Genomic DNA, 17,468 nt, shown 5'->3' on the forward strand with positions numbered 1-17,468 from the left:
CCGCCTTCTGCTCGCTTTGTTTGTATGGTCGCTGACGATTTTTAAAAAATTCAGTATTGATTTATTTTCAGATTGGCCACCTGATCTCTGGACTTGACAATGAAAACTAATAAGAAAAAAATCCTGAGCTGGAGGAATGCGGTATTTCGTGATCTGTGATCACTTCTTTTCCAATTCATTTCTATGGGAACCAGGGCTTTTTGGAGCCAGGACTAGCGGACGTAGTGATATTGCAGGTTTTTGACACTTCCGGGTTGGCTTCATTTTTCAGGGCCAGTTGCTGCGTCCATCTTTTATACAGTCTATGGTTGTTTTCTGTCTTTTTTTGGCCGTCACACATGTGCATGTTTGTGTCTTTGTGTGGACCCTCTCTGACTTAAGGCATTCCCAGGCCTCCCATTGAAGACCTAAATGCCCAACCTGAGCCCTAAAGCTAATGTGAGGACCCGCCCCCAAGCTTTAGCTCCAACCCCTGAAGCTCTAAGTGGTCCTCACAAAAATAGACGAACACAAACACACACACACATTTCGGTGCAGCACGGGAGGGGGTCGGAGGGAGGTAATTTGAGATGCATTTCCTGCGTCTCACAAAGCAGTCGACTGCACACCACTGACTGTTCTGCAGGGTCCTACTGTCCACTGGCTGCTCAGCTGGATGAGGTTCACCTTTACTGGTCGATCCCGTCACCTGAAAACGGTGCGACCTCTGGAGAGTGCGTCCTGGAGGAGCTTCAACACAAGATCAATGAATCCTGACAGCAAACATGAACCATGAGCTCAGGGACACAGTGTCTCCTAGAAATGGTATTTACACAGGCTAATCTGATGTGCTACTTCTAGGGGACTTTGGCACCAGAGATCCACATCCAAAACCCTGTTTGTGCCCAAGTTTAGGCCTAAACCAACATACATGAGGTTTGCCTTTGATATGATACATGAGAGCAAACCGATGGCTCATTGTGTTGCACTTTAACCAACAAAACTAATCTGAAACAACCGCCAAATGACATCATTATTCTGAGCCAGGAACTGTAAGAACAGAAACAATAGGTGGATTTTCAACTTTGTAACGGTTCTTGAACGTATCACGTGTAATCTGTGGTTCTGTTTGGAAAAAATAAATAAATCTAAGCCTGAAATCATAACCTCAAAATCACTTGATTCTGTGTCATATTTAAAGGTTTACCAAAAATAAATCTTTTGCTGGTAACTCGATTTTGTAAAAAGCAAAAGAAAATAAAAAATTCTGCATTGTTTGACACAGCTAGGAAACCATTAGTGACTCACCTGTGACCAACAGTCATGTAACAAGAACTAGTAGAAGAACTTCAGTTGAACTGCAGTTTGTGGTTCCACAGAGCAGATAGAAGACGAGACGAGAATGGAAACAAACTAAAATATAAGCAGTAAAATATCTATAGTTTGTAGAATCATCATACTTGGAAAAATGTCAGATACATTGATTCCAGGTTTTTTTTAATTTTCGTAAAATAAATAATCAATGAAATTCAACCGTCATTCCTGTATTTTATGACACTCTAACCGTGTCATTCCGCACAAAAAACATTTCTGAATTCGCTCTCCTTTTTTGTGGTTGTTCTGTTTCCATAGAGGTGCAGGACTTCATGTTGTAGTGAAAAATGAGCCACAGGGAAGAAAAATTTGACAGAACACTTAAAAAACTGCTTCTGACGTCCTTGTTTGCTCATGTCACTGTTACTGCAGCCACTGTAGTAACATACTATTTTCTTACATTTTAGAACATTTAACAATAGGTTACAAAAGAAAAGAAACACTTTAAGACACGGCCACAAGACTGAGGATCTGTCACAGCTCATATTCTACCTCAGTGGCACAAACGCCCAACAAATTTGCAGCTATAAGTGAGCGATGGATGCAGCACAGTGTCCTGATGCCATTCATGGACATGTAGCTGTGACAAATCAACCAAAGTAGATGGAAAGCAAGAACAACTATGAAAAGTTTCTACTAAAGAACATGCATATATCAAACCTCACAGTTGTTCTTCCTCCAGTTCAAAATCATGTCTCTCCTCCGATGCTGCTGCTGCTGCTGCTGTCGGAGCTGACAGTCCTCGTAAATCCAACCTGGTATTAATTTAATTACAGCTTCACTTATATTTGCAGTTTGCAGCAATGAAAAGGATGATTAATGTGCATTATATAATTAATCCAAAAAGAGTAGTTTTCATCATGGTGAGAAAACACAGCACCACACTGAAATATTAAACAGCTGTTTTGTTTAAACACGTTAGTACGTTTTAGTTTCACGATAAAGACGCTTTTTTGTTTTTTTGTTTTTTTATTAGCTTGCGTCAACATCGGGTGAATCGCAAATTTGTTTCGCTTTACACATAAAAAGACAAAGCCAACGTAAAAAAAAGGTTGGATTTTCACCCAGAAGACCAGGCTTTAAGTCTCATGTGGGACCATTGTTTTGTGGTGTTTTTAGTCACTGTTTATGTTGGTTTTTGCAGTCTTTTGTTTATGCTAAAAAATTACTTTGCTGACTTTGGCACCAAAACTACTTGATTTACTAGGAAAGGTCATATAGTGCAAATAGTTTGTAGTTTTCAGTTATGTTGCTGTTTTTAGCCAATGTTTTGTGTCATTTTTAGTCTGTGTGTTCAGTTGCTGTTAGCGTTCTAACACAGTTCTAACACTTTTTCAGTCTGCTTTAAATGTCCGCCATTTTTGGATGTTTTCTGTTGCTGTTTTTAGCTGCTCTTTGCTTTTGCTTTGAAGATATTTTATCTTGTTTTTGTTCCTTTCAGTGCATTTATTTATTTTGTCGCTGTTTGTAGTCATTTTTAGTCTCTTTGCTTTTATTCTGTTTGTGGATGTTTTCTACTGCTACTTTCAGTCACTGTTCTCGGTAGCCTTTCTTTTGTCATTGTAAGTCAGTCACCACTACTTTTAAGTGTTTTTAGCCGCTACTTGCTTTCGCAATGTTGCTGTTCTCAGTCACTGTTCTCATGAGCTTTTTCAGTTGTATAAAGACCTTTCCCAGTTGCTGGTTTCTGTCATTTTCTGTTGTTTACAGCTGCTTTCTGATTTCTTTTGTTGTCACTGCTATCTGCATTTTCAGTTGTGGTTTTTAGGCACTGTTTTCAGTTTTTTGTTTAAGTCGTGTTCACTCAGTGTTTTCAGTTGTTTGTAGCCACAGTTCTCTGTGGCTGTTTTCTGGAATTGTTTCGTCATTTTTAATCACTGTTTTAATTGATTTATGGTTCTTTGCTTACGCTACAAAACTAGTTGGTTAATTTTAAGTACCAAAACAGCTTAGTTAGGTTTAGGAACAGATCATACTTTGGGTTTAAACAAATCCTTACAAATGTTAAACACTAAGCTCCTGTTGTTTTTTATATTATGAGGTTGAGAAGTCGAAGAATAGCCCCAAAATAAAGTAGGCACCTTTTATAGCCTTCATTGTGAAAATAATAACTGCTGCTCTGTGGATCTGTGGAGTTATTATACACTTTTGTGAGACTTTGTTGTACAGTCACAGTGTGTTCTGGTGATATTTGTGACTTAGAAAGACAAAAGAAAAGCTGTAGATTTTAGTTGAAAGCCAAAAATGGTTTACTAAGTCAAAGTGGTCGTTGGATTCCAGATCCGATCAGCCAGAAAACCCCTTAAGCGCCCAGCAGGTTCCTGCTGGTGGTTTCCAATGTACCTGAAACCGCCATCCCCCACTCCCACCTGAGAGCTGCCTCCGTCTGAGCTTGTTGAAGAAAATGACAAAGACTGTCAGCAGGAAAAACAAAAGTCACAACTCCTCCGACCAACAAAGAAGAGATAGGCTTCAGGTTTCGTTGGTGAGAGAGAACCTGGAGGCGACGTTTCCCACATTTCCCACATTTCCCACATTTAGACGCCACCGAGCACAACACAAAACCTGATAACAGTGGCTTTTAGTAGCGGCAGAATAGTTAAATGTTCATCTGAAACCAACAGGATCAAGTTAACAATGCAAACTGACGATCTCATGTGTTGTTCTGTCTCTGCTGAAACAAACTCTACATGAAACAACAATTAAAGAAAAACACAACAAGCTTAAATCACAAAACAGATTTGTTCCAAACAGTGTCCCAGTAATATAAAGAGTTTTTTTAAAAATACATACAGTGTGAAAATGTTTGCTGTTTATTCAATTGTTTTCCATTCTCTCACCTCCTGCGATGACCAATAAGAGTACAGATAGTGTAACCATGGTGATGGTGAGGAAGGTTAAAGTTTCGGTCGCTGTTTGCTTTTGTTTTCTGTCATTTTCACTCACTGTTTTGGGGTGTTTTCAGTTGGTTTACAATAGTTTTCTGTCATTTTCAGCCACAGATTTCTGTTGTTTTCCGTTGCCATTTTGGACCATTTTCAGTAGCTATTTCAGTCGTTGTCCATCATTTTTAGTCACTGTTTTTAGTCACTGTTTTTAGTCATTTTCCTTTGTTTTCAGTTGCTGTTTTCAGTTGTTTTTAGTAGCAGTTTTCACTAACTTTCAGTTGCTGTTTACGGTTGTCGATCCCTGGTGCCTCCACATTTGAAGTGTCCTTTGGCAAGATACTGAACCCGAAGTTGCTCCCAGTGCCATTGGTGAATGAATGATTGTGTGAATGGGTGAATGAGAAAACATTGTAAAGCGCTTTGAGTGCTGCTAAGGTAGAAAAGCGTTATATCAGTGGAGTCCATTTACCATTTTACAGTGTTCAGCAACGAAAAAAAGTAAACAGTTGTTTGGAAAAAATCCTTTACTCTTCTTTACTCTAAATCTGCCATCATTGCTATCATTTTTCTGCTTAAGAGCCACAGAAGATATTATACAAGTATTTTCACAGGTTGAGGATAAATAACAACAACCAGCAAAGCAGATCTGCGCATGTGAAATCAGCTGATTGTCCCTTTAATTTCTGATTTTAAGTGTCGGATGGAGGCAGCAGCACAAAGGTCACAGGTTTGACTTCTGCCTCCTCAGTTTCCAGGCGGCTGAATCAGCTGAAAGGACTAAAATGAAAGGTGAATTTGTTTCACTCTGCAGCTTCGCTCTCTCTGCTAATCGGAGGTCAGATTTCCTCATTTCCTGTCCTGAGTGTCATGAGAGGCAAAACGAGAAGCTGGTTATAGCTGCTGCAGCATCAGGAAGACGAACCAGCGCTGCTGCTTCATTAGCTGTAATAGGATGTGAGGATCTGATAGTACTGTAAAAATGTTGCAGAAGTACTAACAAGAAAACAGTGAAAGATGATGCACAAAAAGAAAATGCTAGCAGGTTGTTTTGTGTCTTATTGTGGTTGATTTGTGTTTATTTGAGGACGATCAGCATCTTTGTGGTCATTTCTTAAAGCTGTTTTGCTTATTTCATGGCTGTTCTGTCTCACTTTGTAGTCTTTTTGTGTCTTCTTGAGTCTCTATGGTTTGTTATGTGTGTGTGTGTGTGTGTGTGTGTGTGCGTGTGCGTGTGTGTGTGTGTGTGTGTTTCATTGGGGGGGGGGGGTTCTGTCTTTTTGAAATTATTTTGTGTCTCTTTGTGCTTGTTTTGTGCCTGTCTACAGTTGTGTTTTATTTGTTTATTTGAGGTTGACTTGCATCTTTTGTGGTTATTTCAGGGTCTTTTTGTGTCTCTTTGTGGCCATTTTCTGTCTCTGTGTGGTTGTTTTCCGTTTAATTGTGAATCTTTTATGTCTCTTTGTGGTCATTTTCTGTCCCTTTGTGGTCTTTTTGAGTCTCTTTTATGACTGTTTTGTTTTTCTGTGGTTGAATTGCAGCTTTTGTGTTGTTTTGCATCTTAGCACTTGATATGCGTCTCTTTGTGGTGGATTTGTGTTTATTTGAGGTTGACTTGCATCTTTTGTGGTGATTTCAGGGTCATTTTCTGTCCCTTTGTGATCTTTTTAATTATCTTTTGTGACTGTTTTGGTCCTCTGTTTCTCTGAGCTTTTGTGTTTTTTTGGATGTCAGTGGTCTTTGTAGTGAATTTGTGTTTATTGGAGGTAGAGTTGAATCTTTTGTGGTTATTTCGGGGTCCATTTGTGTCTCTTTGTAGTCATTTTCTGTCTTTTTTTTTGGTTTTGGTTGACTCTGGTGGATTTGGCATTTTGTTTTAGGTTGATTTAAATCTTTTGTGGTTATCTCAGGGTAATATGTCTCTTTGTGGTCTTTTGTGTTTTGAGTATCTTTTGTATCTAGTTGCCCTCCAGAAGTAGTTGTCTTGAGAGATAACTAGTGCTAGAGAGATGACGAGTCCTTCAGTGTGTAAGTTGAGTTGAACACAGTGAAGGACTCGTCCTTTACTCAACCGACCTGTGAGAGTCCCATCAGTCAGCCGGTAACAAGGCTGACTGGCTCCACATTACACGCATATTAGAGACTCAAACTAGCATTGGTGAACTCAAACAGAGACACAAAGACAAACAGTGAAAGTGGTAGCTGTTAGTCTTACAATCGGGGCTCGTTCACGTGTCAAATGCACATAATTCAGGAGCCGCTCCACAAAACGGGGGCAGGCGTGTGTGACGGAGGCCAAACTGGGACAGCAGCTCCTGATCGTCCCCAAAGAGAAGCAGGTTAATTAGCTCGATCAGATCAGCAAATTAACCGGCAAGCTGCGATCCAACGAGAGGGACAGAGCCTGATGCTGGTGAAACAGAAAAAAGAGTGCTGCAACCTTTGACCCCCAACAGATCCCCTATTATCATCTGTAGTCTGGGAAAGATTGGCGCAACTTCACAGACTAAAAGTGTTTAAATTGGAAAGTAAGCGACGTCATTTGTTGCACACAGAGGCACAAACACCGTTATGGAAGATTTTGCTTCCATAAAATGTCCTTTTTTTCAGATTTACAGAAAGAAAACATGCATGTAGGTGTTTATTTAATTAGTTTGTGCAGTGGACATTTATGTAATTTAGTGCACATTTAATGAGATAATGCCTCATCTGCAGATGCTAACTTGTAAAACAAAACTTATTTCCAGTGTTTTTATTTATTCTTCAGGTTTTTTTTCCTGCCTTTATTCTGAAGGTTTTTCTTCATGTATCATCCATTCATCCATCCATTATCTATATACCGCTTAATCCTCACTAGGGTCGCAGGGGGGCTGGAGCCTATCCCAGCTGACTTAGGGTGAAGGCAGGGGACACCCTGGACAGGTCGCCACTCTATCACAGGGCTACACTTAGAGACAGACAACCAAGCACACTCACATTCACACCTACGGACAATTTAGAATCACCAATTAACCTCAGCATGTTTNACACTTAGAGACAGACAACCAAGCACACTCACATTCACACCTACGGACAATTTAGAATCACCAATTAACCTCAGCATGTTTTTGGACTGTGTGGGAGGAAGCCGGAGAACCCGGAGAGAACCCACGCTGCACGGGGAAAACATGCAAACTCCGTGCAGAAAGATTCTGGTGCCCCCACCGGGACGCAAAAACATTGTTAAAAATAATTTCTTTTTCTGGCTGTCGACAGTATTTTCTGATTTATGGAGCAAAATCCTTGATTTTAAAATGTCAGCAAAGTAAAACACATATTCTGAAGCTGGCTTGCTCCAATGTTCAGATATGTGTTCTGGAAATTAATAAAAAATCAGGACATTTTTAAGTCAATAATAACAATAATAATAATAATAACAATAACAATTGATTAGATTTATATCGCGCTTTTCTAACTCAAGGAGTAAATAATAGCTCATTTGCATGTTAAAGCATAACATTTTAATTTCTGGGGAAGTTTCATGGTGATGTTTGTTTTACCTAAATTACCTGCAGTGTTTCCTCTTTTGAACAAAGGTAAAATTCTGCACTTCTCTTTTAAAGAAACTTCACTACATTTATCTGACAATTGGTGACTTTTCTCAGACAGATTTTAATTATAAAACCTCATTTTATGAACTCATGAAATATAACTCAGCAGAGCTCAAAAGACTCTAAAGAAATATGTTTTATAGGTTTTTTGGAGGACAAAGTTCTCAGATATTTTCTTTGCAGATGAGTTGCTGTAACTTAAATGAGTGGATAGTTTCTGTGTGGAGGAGGAGGCGGATTTAGCATGGCCTCTGGGAAACGGACTCTCCTTCACGCTCAGCAAACACCGTCATCATCTCCACAACATGTCCCTGCAGTTCGCTGCAATATTCCTCTTGTGTTGTCGTCGTGCACCACATAAAACCGCCTCTCTGTCATAAAAACCAGGAGCATGTTTGTACTGTTACTGCAGTGCCGAGGACACGACTAGTCGCTTTAACCGTCCTCCACTGCAACATAAAGTCCTGTACTTCCATGGAACCTGAACAACCATGACGGAGGCAGAACTCAGAAATGTTTGTGTATATTATGACACAGTTATTACGCCATAAATCACATAAAAGAAAAAAAATATTATTATTAAACTATTTACATTTTTACAGGCTCTACAAATGTTTTCTCTCCACTCTGCTCTTCAGCTGTAGAAAGATGTTTCACCATGCTGAATATATCTTCAACAACTTGCTCCTCTGTTCACTGTTTAAATAATAAATGGTGCATTTATTTTATTGACCCAGTAGGTTTGATTTTCCTCTCTGCTGTGTGGAAACACTGTCTGCAGTTCAACCTGAAAACTCTCTTGAATTTTTGACTGTTTGTCACAGCTAAGTCAGTCATGGCTTCTCAGGTGCAATGAGGACCATAACATTTTTTAGTTTTTTACAGAATCTGATTATGGTGATCATTTATTATTTTTTCCTTGCAAATGCTTAATTAAGACATGTAAAATAAAGTAAGTTTGATAAAACTTCATACTTTGACCTGAGAAATGAGATTTGGTGAGTTTCCCTAATGGAACCACAATTCACACAGGTTTACTTAAAGACATTCACAAAGTTGAAGATCCAACAACATTATTGTTTTTTGGCTTAGATATTTTTAAAAGATAGTTCACCTTTAAACTGTCCAGTGAGTTTGGAGTTTGGAGGGATAAAAATGTTTCAATTGCTTAATTTTCTCGATTAATAACATTACTAATGTGGAAATAAGGTACAATTTCATTTTACATTGTAAAACTGATTCAGATGTTTCTGTCCATACATGTTTCTGTGTATATATATTTGATCTTGGCTGAATTACAATGTAACTGACACAGCCAACCATTTGTTAAACTGTGAGGATTTACGAAGAACAATGGGATTTTAAAAAATGTTGCAGTGTTGGAGTAGTCCAGCATTGTTTCTTGACATCCTGATATTGATTGCTACATTTGTGCCTTTTCGAAGCAAAAATGTGACACATATGTCTGGTTGACTTTGCGATTAGTGTCATTGTCGCTCGTGTCAACCTGAAAAAATAAAGCTAGGCTTTCTTTGTGGTCTGTTTGCACATCAAATCGACAGATATCCAGTGATGAAGTGGAAGTCAAAGTCCAGAAGTCAAAGTCTCATCACAGAACATGGTTCGTATAGTAAAGAGCAAGATAGCTCAGCTCCAGCTTGACATATTTTTAACTACACTATGAAGTGTCATATTAGAAAAGGTTAGTGGAAACAAGTACATTAAAAAACTTTCCCAATTTCAAGGAAAGTTTTTACATTTGCTTGGGGTAGCTTTTGACCTTTCTAATTATGGTTTTGTTTTAGTTTTTTCTAATTTGTTTATTTCAGCGTCTGCAGCCTAGAGCGCTTCCCTCTGACAACATTAGGCAGCCTGGTTTATGTGCTCAAAGATGGACTGAGTTTTTTTCTTTCTTCTTCTTTACCAGTTTTTAGTGGTTTGCACTCAGCCGGACTTGCTTCCATGTTCCTCCACTCTGGTCATCACAGCTAACACACCCTGTACTGCCCCCTTCTGATGACACTATGTGGCCTAGTAAATTTGCTCCAAAGCAGTTTATGGGGACGAGCCTAATTAGCATGATCTTTTATAAAAAGACACAACCCAAAAGTTGACTTTAAAGTTGCTTGACAGCCATATATACGGACAGTGATTAGACAAGTGCTGACAATTATGGGTAACTGCTGAATCAAACAGTAAATAATGAAACACTCAGACAGCAGATACAGGTTGATTTGAAATTGAGACTTCACACTGAGCGCCCTCTGCTGGTCAGAACAAACCAAATTTGTTCAGTTTTCTGACGAGACTGCAGAGAGCTGCAGACCCTCCCTACCTCCGACGGCACAGCACCGGCAGCAGATCACTATGGCGACCGGCCCAGATTGCCGGTCACCACAGTGTGAGGTCAGTGTTTCCATAGCGACGGAGCAGATGAACGGTAATCCGTCCTTGTTTTTTTTTTTTTTTTTTTTTTTGCACCGTGGTGGAAACAGAGCTGGGCGGGCGGAGGAGGAGGTGGAGCTGCGAGCTGCTGCAGCCTCACCCTTCTCCCCCCCTCCTTCCTTCCTCTACCCTCCCGGTTCTTAATAGCGAATTTGCAATCATGCACTGCAGATCAAGCAGGGGCCAGCAGAAGATTAAAAGGCACTGATGATCTGGAGCAAAAAACGAGGTCACCGCAAACAGGCGGCATTTCGCTGCTGCTGCTGCTGCTGCTGCATAATCTGCTGCTGCTAGAGGAAGAGCTGCAGCAACACGACAGGAAGGACACCGAAGGACAGTCAGTAGACAGACATACTGATGTGCAGCCTCAGGTCTCTTCTTCTGCAGTCAACTCTGTGTGACGTTGTTGCACCTTTAACATTGCCTATAACTGCACTTTAACGACTACTATTTATGTTTAAAGAATGCACATTTGTTTCCCTGTGTATCCTGAGCTTCCTGTGTACTCTAAAGATTGAATTTTCAGCCATGTGATAAGGATTTAAACAAAAAATATATATAATAAATAAGGCAGAGGGGGCGGTTGCCGTGACAGAGGAAGTTGCAGTTGCCTACAGCTGCCACTAGATGCTAATAAAGGGTCATAGTTTGCTGATATCACCTTTAACCCTCTGAAATCCGAGCAGTTTGGGGCCTTTTTTGTGCTCCTTTCAGATTTTTCCTCGCTGTGGCTCATCTTTCACAGCAATTAAAGCCCTTCTTGCGAACACCACAACCGCGACTAGAAGGAGAGAAAACTCAGAAACTTCTTCATTCAGTACGACACATTCAGAATGACATAAAACAGAAAACAACCGAACTCAGACATCAGGACATGTAGGAGTCAGTGTAAACAAATTAGAATTGTTAAGGAGGATTTTCTTTTTGAGATTATAATCTGCACAGTCTGTTCAAGTACAGCAAACTAATTAGACAAATTCTTGCGTGTTGTCTTTTGTTGACAGTTTTAACCAATGTATGGCAGCTGAATCAACACCAACAACTGCATTTAACCCTCTGAACTCCAAGCAGCTTCTGAGTTGTTGCTCCTCACTGTTGGTTCATTTTTCACAACAATATAAAGTCCTGTACCTCTGTGGAAACAGACCAATTATGAAGATTAAGATAGAACTCTTCTGAGCAGTATGACATGGTTACAACAGACAAAAAATTAAAAATGTGTATTTTGCAAAATTTGACAAAAACCTGTGATCAACATGTTGAATATTTTTCCACAGGTGCTACCAACTCTAAAAAAAAATTGTGACTTCACATGCTATACACACTTTACTACTTATATTTTAAACGTTTTTCCATGAACACAACCTGCAGTTCAACGGAAAATGTTGTTTCAACTGCTGGTTACAGCTGAGTCACTAATGGCTTCATGATTTTAATAAACACTGCAAAATATTTTTTTTTCTACACACAACATTTACAACAAACACATTATTTTTGGGCGATTTATTTGAAATGGAGACACGTAGATTAAAGTGATTTTGATTAAAAATCATGATTTTAGGCATAGGTCTGTTTCCCTGATATAACTGCACATTGCAGATAAGATGTTCTAAGCAAACATGAAAATGACTCAATCTCTACAATTTCTAATAAATGGTGTAATTTAAAAAAATTAAAAATAAAGAAAAACACCTTTCAACCCTGGTGGCAGGTTTTGGGGCTCAGAGAGTTAAATTGATGATGTGATTGGTTTTAAAAGTCTTGTGGAGGCCACAGCTCGAATAAATCATCATTAGATCACATGGAGCCTCTTTCAGTTCTGTGACTGGTGTGCAGAAAAGGTTTTATTAATCATATTTAAGGCAGCAGAGAGACTGATAGAGAGAGAGAGAGCTCTTCCTTCTGTCGTTTTGCAGCTTCTATACATAGAAAAAGCCCTGATTTTTCTGGAACACTGACGTCATGTGTGAAAGGAGTCGACCATATGGTGAACACAGCAGCCAAAAGCCCACACAGCAGAGAAAGCAGCAGCGGTGCAGAGTTTAGAAACACGTTTCTACAAACTGCAGCCGCTGCACATCGACTACAGCAGCACATCTATCATCTGCTATTTTTTTCTTTCAAAACTGCCCTCCTCCTCCTCTTCCTCTTCTCCTTTTTTTTCTCTGGCATCTTTCAAATGCAGCCGAGGCGCCTGATTGGCCGACCGCTGTGAGGTGCGAGGGGGCGGAGAACAGTAGCCAATCCTGTGCTGCCTCTGTCTCCCAGCCCCTTCTTTCTTCTTCTTCTTTTTTTTTTCTTTTTTTTTTAAAAACCCTCCATGAATATTCACTCTCCTGTATAACCTCTTCCCCCTCCCTACCTGCCTCCCCTCCTCCTCCCCACTGAATAAAAAAAAATAAAAAATCCCCTCTGAGATTTAAATCTGCTCCCGCCCTCCCCTGTCCTCTTTCTTATGTAGAAGAAGAACAGCAGCCTCTCAACATGGAGGGACGGCAGCTCGCTTTGTGTCACTCAAACAATGGACTCCCACAACCTCCTGCCTCCCCCCTCGGCCCTCTCCTTCCTCCCCCATCCTCCCAGTTTGCAGATTTTGGGTTTGCAGTGCAGCAGTTCGCTCTGAGCTGCAGCTTCTCTGTTGGGACTATTAATAACTCGGCAGCCATCTTATCTCTTCTGCTCAGCTTCGTGTGTTTTTTATATTTCTTGTTTTGCTGTTGTTGTTGCATTACAGAGGAGAGGGGGGAGAGACTGTGGGGACGAATATGATGACAAAAGGCCTTGTATTTTCAGCGTTACAGAGTTGAGGCCCCTGAAACGTTTGCAGGATTAAATCTCACATTTTAGTGTTGGAGCATCAAACTCAGAACGGTTTAAAAAGTTGCCGGAGACACGATGATGCTCTGGCAGACTATTTACCAAGTGAACCTCTTTACGGACAACTGTTCAATCTCACATTTTTCTTAACTTCTTTACGACAATATAAAGTCCTGCACCTCTGTGAAAACAAAACAACCACAATTGTCATTTAAAAAAGTTTCATTTCTCTGATTAGGTATTTTACAAAATTAAAAAAAAAAACAATAATAAAAAAAAAAACACAGAATCAATATGTCAAGTAAGTGTCCACAGGTGTTACCAAAACTGAAAAAAAAAATGGAGGCGCTACATCCTGTAAATAATTAACTATTTCCATGTTTCCAGCCTCTATACACTTTTTCTCTCTGCTCTGCTCATCAGCTGTAGAAACATGTTTCACCATGCTGAATGTATCCTCAACAGCTTGCTCCTCTGTTCACTGTTTCTGAGCCATGCTGCATTTATTTACTGATTATTTTTTATTTTTGTTTTTGCTCCGTGGAAACACTGCCCGCAGTTCAAACTCATGTCATGTGACTGTTGGTCACAGCTGAGTCTGTCATGTTTTCTCGGCTGTGCTGAAGAGTGCAGAATTTTTTGTTTCTCACAGAATCCTGTTACAGTAAATTGTTCATTTTTTTAAAAATTGAGATGTAGAATGAAGTGATTTTGTACCACGATTTTAGACTTGCATTTAGATTATTTTCCCAGTGGATCAACACGTCATATAAGATGTTTAAATGTCACAAAGTGTACAAATCAAACAGATCTCTTTTTACAGTTTCTTGCTCTTTAAAGAAACAGCTGCAATCTGTTAATTTTCAGAGATTTATTTATTTATTTTAAATGGCACGTGAAATACAGTGACTTTGATTAAATATCACAATTTTAAGCTAAGCTTTGACTATTTTTCCTAATGGAACCGTACATCACACGATATTTTCATTCGACAGTTGGAACAGTGAAAATCCAGCATTTTATGTTTTGGGGGTTTTTTTCCCCTCCTCTTTTTACAGTTTCTTGATGAATGGTGTCATTTTGGTGATTATTTAAAAGAAAACATTCTGTTTCCAAAACATCTGCCACAATGTCTGTGAAGATTCTCAGTCATCCAGGTCACAGTAATCCTTGGAGTTTAAGTAAAAAACAACCCAACTTCTCTTTTAGGTTCTTGACGATGTTTCATCTTCATCCAAGAGGCCTCTTGGAACCTAAAAGAGAAATCCAGTTTCTTCCCCTGCTGTAGCTCCAAGGATCATCACCACATCAGTACAACTGAATATGCATTGTTGGAGCTTTTGTCTACAGAACTTGAGAAAGTTTACACCTTGATGATGTTTTCTAGTCTGACTGGTATTTTGTTCATTATTTTGTAAATGGATTACCAGCTCTCCCCGTCACTGCTACTCGAACAGCGTCAGAGGATATTTGCATACATTTAAGTCTTTCCAACTCGGCCCTGTAGTGCAGATGGGCCCTTTAGTTGTTCACAATGAACAGCAGCTGTTGCCCTCCCAGCTTTGCAGTCTGTGTGATGGTCCACAACATGCATCTTTTTCTTACTTTCAGCCTTTTGTCCACATTAACCCTTTCAACACTATAGCCTGCTATGCCGGCTTTCACCCCGTCAACCCTGCAGCCCAGTATAGCGGGCTCCGGTATATGGCAACTTTCTTTCTATCAGTGGGAATCCCCGTATGTGCACAAGCGATTCAGTCATAAAATAAACTATGCAAATAGTAATAGTAATAATAACAATAATGATTGCATACAGGTTTCTTGCCAGCATCATAACAGAGTAACGGCCCATTACACTGCTGCCTGAAAAAATTACGCTGCAAATTGGGCTGATACGTTGTTTTCAAGGGTATGTAACGGGAATATATTCAACAGAGTTTCACTACTGTCGTCTTCGCTGCTAACGCTGCTATTCGCTAGCATGTTTGCTGCTACCCATTAGCAGCATTCACTAAGACCCCCCGGGTCGACGACAACGGACCCCATTATTATTTGTCAACCATTAAGTTAATCTCCAACTCTTCTGCTAATTCATTCATCTGTTTGAGTCCGTCTTTAAAGAAAAAGTCAAAATGATCTTACTCCAGCTTCTTAAACTTGAATGTCTTTCTTTGGGAACCTATTTTCTTACATTTTACACAACAAACAAGATTAATCCAGAACAAAAAAGCTATAATTTATTCCACAAATTCAAATTCTTGTTAGTTGCAGCCCTAGTGACTGTCTCCTTTAACCCTGTGACAGTGATATCAAATACAATCAGGTTGACATGGACACGGGCTTTCCTTCATAGAGGAATTTGGGAAATAAAGGAACATAATCTGCACCAAAATGATAACTGAAATTATAAATAGTAGTTTACTTTTTAAACTATTTTTTGTTAACTGGGATTTTATTTACTAAATCGTAATATTAACTTAAAAAAGAAAAAGGTCAGAAATAAGAGTAGAAAAAACAGAGAATGCCGCACAAGCCCCATTTCTATAATGTGTTTATATGCACATTTTGAAGCATCATAATGGAAAAAGTTAATGGAAACGCCCAAATTGGGGGGGAAAAAAAGTTGGGTTTTTTTGCTAGGTTGAGGCGGTTTTTGAGCTTTATGGGAAGGAAACATCTTTTCCGAATAAGTTCTGATGTAAAGAGAAGTTAAGTCACGACTGATCCACTGTTTTGTGGTTGGTACTATTTGACTCAAGAATAATTACAACTTGCCCGACTCAAATGGGTACAAAGATAAAGACAGTTAGCCGAGTTTCTATTTCTGTCTCAACAAAATGAGTGAAAAAATCTGCGGTGGACACACTGTTGCAACAAACAAGCTTTGAGGAAACACCAGCAGCAGGGTTTTTTTTTTTTTGACAAATATTACCGAACGAGAAACATCTGCACCTCACTGACAACCAGTATACCATTTATAATAACTATAATTACACTTGGAATTTCACTTATTGCTCTGATCCATGCATGCTTTAATTCATCTCTAACCTTCTCACTACTTCTGATTGGTTTAAAAAAAAAAAGGTCTTCATCTACATAGGTATATAACAATGTCTTTTTTTCGCTCCACCTTATTCTAAAATGTCCAACATTTCTATTAGTGACTAAGTTTTGCTCACTAAAACCATTGGTGACATTAGAAGCTACAGTTATTCCAGAGAAAACTCATTGCCTTATGTATGGAAGGGACCAGAGCAGCTGTTTATAAATCAGACGATGGCATGTTTGCATGAATATTCATGACCTGTCATGTATGTTGGATTCAGAGCGAGGAAATGCTCTGTACATCGCATTTACATGCAAGAAATCAGTGAAGGTGACCCCACGTCCTGCAATAACACTCATGTAACATAGCAATTATATTCTATACTGATAACGGCCATCACTCGGTCATATATTAATATAACAACACAGAGGAGGACATCGGTTACGAGGCTGTTCATCCTAAACCTGCACACTGATGAAGCTCACCGTGGTTTTTCTATTTACGGTCACTTCCACTCCGTTACGTTTACTTGACAGCTCAAATTTCCAGCTGCTTTTCAGATGAGGATTTCACATAAAACAAGCTCACAATGTGCTTATAAAATAAAACGCACCGATTTAGATTCAACCAGCTGCTCCCAACCCTGTGACTGCGATCATGTACTTTGGGCTTCTCTTCACGTTTCAGACGTCTACAAAACTTAGAACAAATGTTCAGGATGCCCAAAGGACAAATGACAATCAAGGAAATCTTCAAACCAAGGTGTTTTGAATGTACTCTCTCACTACCTATAGGATGGATTATGATGAAATTTGGTGTAGAAATTCATAGGGCTGGACCCGAAGAGCCGACTATTCGTTTGCTGTGCTGGAATCGGGATATCAAACTTGATCTCCGAAAATCCCCGCCGCCGCGGAAACGGAGCCGCCACCGCTAACGTAAACACAGAAACTGGTCTTTGTAGCCAAATGCGGCCTGTGCGTCACGCTCACTCCAGCTCGTCGGAGCCCGAGCGCGCACCCCCCTCACCGAAAAAAAACAAAAAACAAAAAACAAAAACAAAAATGTGTCTTGTGTTTTAAATACAGAGGTATGCGCCAAAGAATAAGAAAAGTACATGAAACATCAGACCAGGTTTTGATACTTGACAGAGCCCATTTCAGTCTGCATTAAACAGGTGATAAAGGTTTGATAACCTTTGTTTTTGTGATGCAGTTTTTTCAAGGATTGTAAATGCTTCTGGGACTTTACATAAAATCATAGACACACTGTGTACTTTTTCTGGCTAAGTGATTCAGTATACTTTGACTGTTTAAATTAAGGGTTATTGTT

This window comes from Stegastes partitus, unplaced genomic scaffold (genome assembly GCF_000690725.1).
Source record: "Stegastes partitus isolate 25-593 unplaced genomic scaffold, Stegastes_partitus-1.0.2 Scaffold57, whole genome shotgun sequence".
Lineage (NCBI taxonomy): Eukaryota > Metazoa > Chordata > Actinopteri > Pomacentridae > Stegastes > Stegastes partitus.